The sequence below is a fragment of the Choloepus didactylus genome, chromosome 14, assembly GCF_015220235.1.
Source record: "Choloepus didactylus isolate mChoDid1 chromosome 14, mChoDid1.pri, whole genome shotgun sequence".
In the NCBI taxonomy this organism is placed as follows: domain Eukaryota; kingdom Metazoa; phylum Chordata; class Mammalia; order Pilosa; family Megalonychidae; genus Choloepus; species Choloepus didactylus.
The window spans coordinates 48,402,947-48,410,752 of NC_051320.1; the positions used below are offsets into that span (position 1 = coordinate 48,402,947).

At 37.6% G+C, this 7,806-nt stretch overlaps 1 pseudogene; it reads right to left on the reverse strand.

Annotated features, from left to right (window-relative positions):
- Positions 1-360: 360 nt before the first annotated feature.
- On the reverse strand, positions 361-1,053 carry LOC119508841 (annotated as a pseudogene).
- Positions 1,054-7,806: the final 6,753 nt, after the last annotated feature.

Sequence of the window (7,806 nt, forward strand, 5' to 3'; positions counted from 1 at the left end):
GTGGTATACAGGTAACAGCATGGAGGTGAACTAACTCTTTTTTTTTTTTTTTAATTTGAAATACAACTTTATTCTGATTCTAAACGAAAAGGAATGGGTGTGACAGTAACAAACAAGACTTCACTGAATATTGTGATGTGACTGTAGCAGTCTTATATTTGAAATTCAAAAAGGAAACAACTGTGTTCCAAAACAGCTAAATATGCAGGTCCAAAAAATGAAGGTTTTTTTTTTTAACTGCCACATTCACTCCGAAGCCCATTCATCTCCTTCAGCATCCCGAAGATTAAGCACATGTTCTGCTTAGCTATATAATAAAGTGGCAAACACGCTGCACCACTGACATCACAGGACAGTTGCCTATAAAACTAGACTCTGACGCTGGGCTCCAGCTTCACTTTTGCACAGGCGGTCATCCTCATCCGGCAGAGCAGTTGTCTGAGCAGCCTCTGAGTCATGTTCATGCTGTGCTGCCAAAGCTGGGTCCATGACAACCTCCGGTGGGACAGGAGCAGGCCTGGCCACAAGCTCCAAGTTAGGGTCTGCCATCAGTTTTCCAGCACGCCAAAGGAAGGGCTTTTCAAAGTTGTAGTTACTTTTGGCAGAAATGTCATAGCACTGAAGATTCTTCTTTCAGTAGAAGACGATGGATTTTGCCTTAACTTTCCTGTCCTTAATATCCACTTTGTTGCCACACAACACGATGGGGATGTTTTCACACACTCGTACCAGATCTTCATGCCAGTTAGGCACATTCTTGTAAGTAACTCTTGATGTTACATCAAACATTATAATGGCACACGGGGCTTGGATGTAATAGCCATCTCTCAGGCCACCGAATTTCTCCTGAGCAGCCGTGTCCCACATGTTGAATGTAATAGGCCCTGTGTTGGTATGGAACACGAGGGGATGGACCTCCATGCCCAAGGTGGCTACATACTTCTTCTCAAATTCACCAGTCAAATGACGTTTCACAAATGTAGTTTTTCCAGTACCACCATCACCAACCAATACAAGTTTAAACTGAACTTGGGGTTCTCCTTGGGCGGCCATCACGATGGTTCTTCCAGAAGCATCTCTGTCCCCCATCTGACCTGAACTAACTCTTTCTAGTTCTATATTTGCTTTTAATGTAGTGGTCACCAGGTAAATCACCATCACCAATGCCTTTTGCAGACAGAGGAACAGAAAATGGGAAGATTAGCTGTGAAATATAATATATGTTCTTCTGGTAAAAGTATGTTCTTGTTCAGTAAAGCAGCAAACATAACCTTATTTTCCACTTTAAACTGGATTAAGCAGTATAACATAGTAGCTATGCACTATGCTTAGTACTGGAGACCTAAAGATACACAATTTCATACCTATTCTTAAGAAACTCAAAATTTATCAAGGGCTAACAAAAATTAGAATTGAATGTGATATTAGAAATTTAGTAGCTAATAGCCCAAAATTTGGAGTTGGAAAGGAGTGGTTTTGAATCTTGGCTCTCCCATTTACTAGACCAATGGCCAGTGAGAAAGTTAACTGTAATTCAGTAACCTCATTGGTATCACAGTTAACATGCATCAAGCCTTTACTATGTATGAGGTACTCTGCTAAGGAGCTCCTATGTATTAATCATTTAATGCTCACAATAGCCCTTTTATCATTCCGATTTTGAGGATAAGGAAGCTAAGACATTTAAAGTGAGTAACTTATCCAAGGTACTAGAACTAGGACGTGGTAGAAGTGGAATTTAAACAAAAGCAGCTTACCCATTAGCAATGGTACCTGCTCCCTTAAGTGCAGATAAAATGAGAAGAAAAGATGAGAACTCTGAAGTGTTAAGCACAGAGCTTGGCACAAAGTAAGCGCCATAAATCATACCTATATTTATTAATATTATCATTATTATTGTGGCTATTGATGTAACCATAATTGTTATTACCAGTACTGCTACTCCAGTCTACTGGTGTGTAGAAGAAAATTAAGAGGGGTAGGTTACATATAAATAATACAACAAACTTCACTAAGCACATTTTCGTGTTAAATAGAACAAGGCTCATTTCTAGTAATTAAAGCAAATACAAACTAATTAATATTTCAAAGTTTGTTCTTTTCTTTTTTAATGTTCTTTTCCTTCCCCTCTCTGCTGAATCTCTCTGCTCAGAAGCAGTTTCCTTCTATCAGGACTTCGGTGAAGAAAGGTGGCTCAGAGCAAGTAAGGAGTGAATTGTAAAGTGATCAAGATACAGCAAAAATTGGATACTTACTCAGCAAACTCGGAAATGTGGAAGGATGTTCTGATCATCACTGGGTTTTAGAAGGACTAGGTATAAATGAAAAATATCCATGCTATGTAAATATGACAAAAAGTACCCAGTCAATTCAGTGAAGAAGGAGGAATAACTGCTTCCCTAAATTGAACATTGGTAATTTGGTGTCATTTAGATTGAAAACAATAGTTTGTTTCACTTTATATTTTAAGTTTCAGTTTGTTAAGCCTTATTTAGAAATAGAAAGAAGGCAATGGTATTATTTCAGTTTTTAACCATCACCTGAGAGTGATCAAGTTGCTCAATCTCCCTGAAGAGCAATTTTTCAGTTGAGTCTAGAAAATAAAGTAATTCTCTCCCTCACATATAGAAGTATACAAATTTTAATTATGTAATATTAGATAAATATCATGAGATCCATGGATGAAAGATGTTTCAGGGCACCGACAACTTTTTTATTATTATTTTGTCCATCCTGGAAGACTGAAGAGGGTTGATTTCTTCCTGTTAATAATTCCCATTCTTTCCAAATAATTGTTAGTTCAAACATTCTGGCTCCACAGGGAAATGTTTTGACCAGCTGTGAACACTGCTTAACTCTTACATCTTTTCTTTTTCAGTCTTTAAGTTTCAGTCTACACATTTCTTGCTGTTTTGGTAGATGGTTTAGCAATAATGATTAAGGATTTTCATTTGGTCTCCTCTTTTTATAATTAGTGTCTTATTTCATTTTTCATGAAAACTTTTAAAATATAGAAACGTCACAATTCAGTCACATATTTATGAAATTTGCAGTAACTGATATGACTATGTTGGCGCAAATGTTAAGGTTATAGCTCTTTAGATATGTGGAGCCTGAACAAATGGGAGCAAAGAGAAGGACTGTGGGGTCCAGGTTTGTTAGTATGTCATGGGTCCTGGGGGTGAGAGGCTGCCAGACCTCTCTGTGCTGGCTTGGGAGCCAGATTCTAATTTTAAACTCTCTTCTAGACACTGAGATTTCCCTTAACATTTATGTTCTAGTTTGCTAATGCTGCTGGAATGCAAAACACCAGAGATGGATTGGCTTTTATAAAGGGGGTTTATTTGGTTACACAGTTACAGTCTTAAGGCCATAAAGTGTCCAAGGTAATGCATCAGCAATCGGGTACCATCACTAGAGGATGGACAGTGGTGTCCAGAAAATCTCTGTTAGCTGGGAAGGCATGTGGCTGGCATCTGCCCCAAAGTTCTGGTTTCAAAATGACTTTCTCCCAGGATGTTCCTCTCTAGGCTGCAGTTCCTCAAAAATGTCACTCTTAGTTGCACTTGGGGTATTTGTCTTCTCTCAGCTTCTTGGAGCAAGAGTCTGCTTTCAACGGCTGTCTTCAAACTGTCTCTCATCTGCAGCTCCTGTGCTTTCTTCAAAGTGTCCCTCTTGGCTGGAGCAAGCTGGCTCTTTCTGTCTGAGCTTATATACTGCTCCAGTAATCAAGGCCCATGCTGAATGGGCGGGGCAACACCTCCATGGAAATTATCACGTCAGAGTTATCACCTACAGTTGGATGGGGCACATCTCCATGGAAACACTCAAACAATTCTAATCTAATCAGCACTAAATGTCTGCCCCACAAGACTGCATCAAAGAATACGGCTTTTTCTGGGGAACACAATACATTCAAACCGGCACAATTTAGATGTCATTTCATTGAATGAATTTTTAAACTAATATTTCTTTTTGAGAGATTCATAAGTTTGCAAAAATTGCAGGGAGGAAAGGACAGTCAAAAGTAGAAGTTTCACACAATGCATTAGACTAATCTGAATTTAAGATTTCAAAAGAAATGACTGTAGTCATTTCTTTATGACAAACTTTAAAGACAAATAGATTCTAGTTATCTATACTGAATTATGTATTCAGTGTTACTCGTGCTTAAGAAATCTCTCTTCCTACCCCTCACCCCCAACATACCCAATCACACACAAGTGTACACTCTTTTATTCAATACACACTCAGGACTCTAGATCTGTCTCCACTGCTGGTATAGAGAATAGAAAACACATTTTCCCTCCAAATCCAGTATTCCACTGTTAAAAGTGTCCTGCAAGTCTATGGCTAAATTCTTGTACCATCAGAGCAGTTTATAAATTGCAAGCCCAAGTGCAAAGGGACATTCATTAAAATAAAAAAAGATTTCCTTGTGAAGAAATTGCTGGAGACAGAACAAAGTGGTTCTGAGAGACCAAGAGAAGAACTTCAGTAACATAGGAAATTTAAATTTCTACTAGAAGTTTATTGAGTATTAAGACAAATGAATTATGCATTCAGAGAATCACAGATACTGGAAATGCCATCACAGAGTATTAAGACTATGATCTGATGAGCCAAGTCTTTGTCCTACTCAGTTTTCTACCATAGGGTTGTTTCCTTGGAAGTTTGCAAGAATGAACACAAATGCTTGACCAAAGAACACAAGACACCCTCTATAATGGGCCATAAGCAGCATAATCATGGCTGTATGCCATGGTTTCATTTTTATACCCCTGAACATTTGTTTCCTGATCTCATGCGAAACCTGAAAATTTTCCTCTGCCTTATTTCTTATGTCTTGTACTCTCCCTCACATGGGTTTCTCTCTACTACTTTGATGCACAAAGGGGGAGAAATGCTGAACAAAATATGACAATTATCCCTCAGATAGCAAGAAATTGAGGCAAGACTGCAATCAGGAAATGGTTAAAAGAGGAGTCTTCCAAGGCTAGCGCAATTTCCCCTGGTTTGATGGATGGTCTCATCTATGAAAACAATGATGATACAATTTCTAACCCAAGGAAAGATTGTCAACTTAGACCAACTGTGCCTTCCACGGAGTACTAGCCATCCTTGGAGTACTGGTTCTCTCTGCTCTTAAGGATAATTTAGTGGAAATATTCGAGAATGTTACGAAATCATATCTGATTTTACCTCTCACTAGAAACCATTCAAAGAAGTCATGTGCATAGTTATGACTCATGGTTTACCATATAAATTAGTAAGATGATGTATATACATATATATATATTTACACACATATACACACTGTATATATAAAGGAAATTTTTTTAAGGCAAACATGAAAACAATATGAAAATTTGCAAAGAAAAACATAATATATCCTTAAAGAGCACATCATGCCCCAAATAAAATGGGATCCAGATTGCTAAGAGATTGCCTTGAGGGTATCTTATATGCACTGAATCAACACATTCTCTTAGTCAAGTTTTATGGTAATACATTTACATAATTCTGAAGGTTGGAGGTTATAATTATTACTTGCTTCAGAAATCTGAAATTTTCATTTTTGAATCTCACTTAACTACATCAGTTTTCTGAGATATGAAAAGGAGTCACTTCCTAAACACCTCACATTTTATCCCTGGCATAGTTGTCCAAATAATTGATTTATAACCACAGGTATTTGAAACTTTAAAAAAGGTAGAAGACATAATTTATAGAATGGGCTCCAGTAACTGCAGATATGAAATAGTACTTCTATCAATAATACTTGAATCAGAAAAGCACAAGTATTAATCAAAAAGAGAGACATGTTTACACTACACAGATTTCTGAATTTGACTCTAGAAATCTACTCTTGCCATATCATTTAGGATAAACTTTGGTTTTGGATAGGTGGATGAGCAATGTCGTCATATGAATCAGGTAACAAATGTCATGCTAAATTTACCACACTTTAGATTCAGCTTAATACATCTCAGTCCCACTCTAATAACAGCAAGACATAATGTAAAAAACAGAAACTGTAAAAACAAGGCATGCATTGCAAAATAATGTGCATAACTGAGAAAAAGTGTAAATAAAATTCAAAGAATTATGAAAATTTGAGGAAGAAATTGTGATAAAATGGTTCAACAAGTGCAGCAATTACAGCGACTTTTAGCAACAGGGAGATAGATGGAAGAAGTAAAAATATAAACTGTATGAAGCAGGAACTCACGTGTTGTTCATTGATGCATCCCCAGTGCCAAGGAGAGTGGTGTTTAACAACTATTTGTTGAATTTATATGTCAAAATATTGACATCAATTCCAGGCAACCTTTCTTCTTCCAAAATTATGGAGTTTTACCATGGTTATACAAGACGTTAACACTGGGGTGTGGGGCAGGTAAAAGATACACTCCCTATATTATTCTCTTTGCCTTTCTTCTGGAAATTTAAAACTGTTTCAAAATTTAAAAAAAAAAAAAATCTTTTACAAAATGTTTTGCTATGGAGAATTAGGAGATGGGATGGGATAGCAAGCGGAGGGTTACCTCCCCTGCCCCCTTCTCTGTGGCCTTTGTGATGCTAACAGCATCTTTTCAAGGACATCCCAGAAGCAGTCCAAAGTAGCAAGAAAAGGTAATGAGCAATAACCAATAAACTATATGCATTCTCTGAGGATCCCTGGTGTATGAGGGGAAAGTCTAATTTCCTGCAATTAAATAGGATGATGGATTAAACTAGTTTTATTATTTATTAATATATTTAGATGTTAGTATAAAGATGGTTCTGGAAGACTAAAAAAACAGATATTCAGGTTATAGCGTAATGATAATTTTTGTAGTGGCTCTTGGCCCTACTTAATGTAGGGGAGAGCCAGCTTGAAAGAAAGAAAGAGAGGGGGAGAGAGAGAGGAGAGAGAGAGAGAATGCAAGCAAGACCAAAGTCACAATTCTTTTAATAAATTAATTTTGGAAGTGACATCCCACATTTTTACCGCATTCTAATTCATTAGAATTAAAATCCTAATTCATTAGGATTTTTACCACATTCTAATTCATTAGAAGCAAGTCACTAGGTACAGCCCACACACAACTGGCGGGGATGACACAAGGGAGTAACTACCAAGAAGCAGACTCCTTGGAAACTATTTTAGGAGCCTACCACGTACCCCACATCTGTACCCCCTGCTGTGGCTGATACTCCATTACTCCTCCTAGGAACCTACCGTAAATTACTGCCTTATCCACTACATCAAGCTCAAGTCCCTTGCTAGGTGTTTTAGACTCGCACATAATGACTCCATTTTTCCTAATCAATCCCACTTTGCACGAATCCCTCGTGCCTGCCACAGTCAGACCAGCAAGCAGACTGTTCTTCATACTTTCCACTTCTATGCTTTGCCTCCACCTCTGAGAACTGCCCATTTTCACCTTAAGCACCTTCTGATACTTCAACTACGGCAGCATTTCTGTTTTGTTATCTTACAGCATGCTGAGTAGTACTTAGAGTACACTCTAGTTTAAAATGGTGATTTTTCAGTTTGCCTGTTGTTGTCTCTCTTCAGTTAGTCTGTAAAGGTGGCCCTTAAGAGCAGAGTCTTGGTTTTAGGTTTCTTCCTATTCTCCCATAATGCTGAATATAACTTGTAAGCAAAGTTGGTATGCAATAAATTTTTGACTAGGGTATTTGTTTTCCTGTGGCTGCTGTAACAAATTATCACAAACTTTGTGACTTTAAACAACACACATTTATTCTTTTACAGTTCTGGAAGTCAGAAGTCCGAAATAAATTTCACTGGGCCAAAAT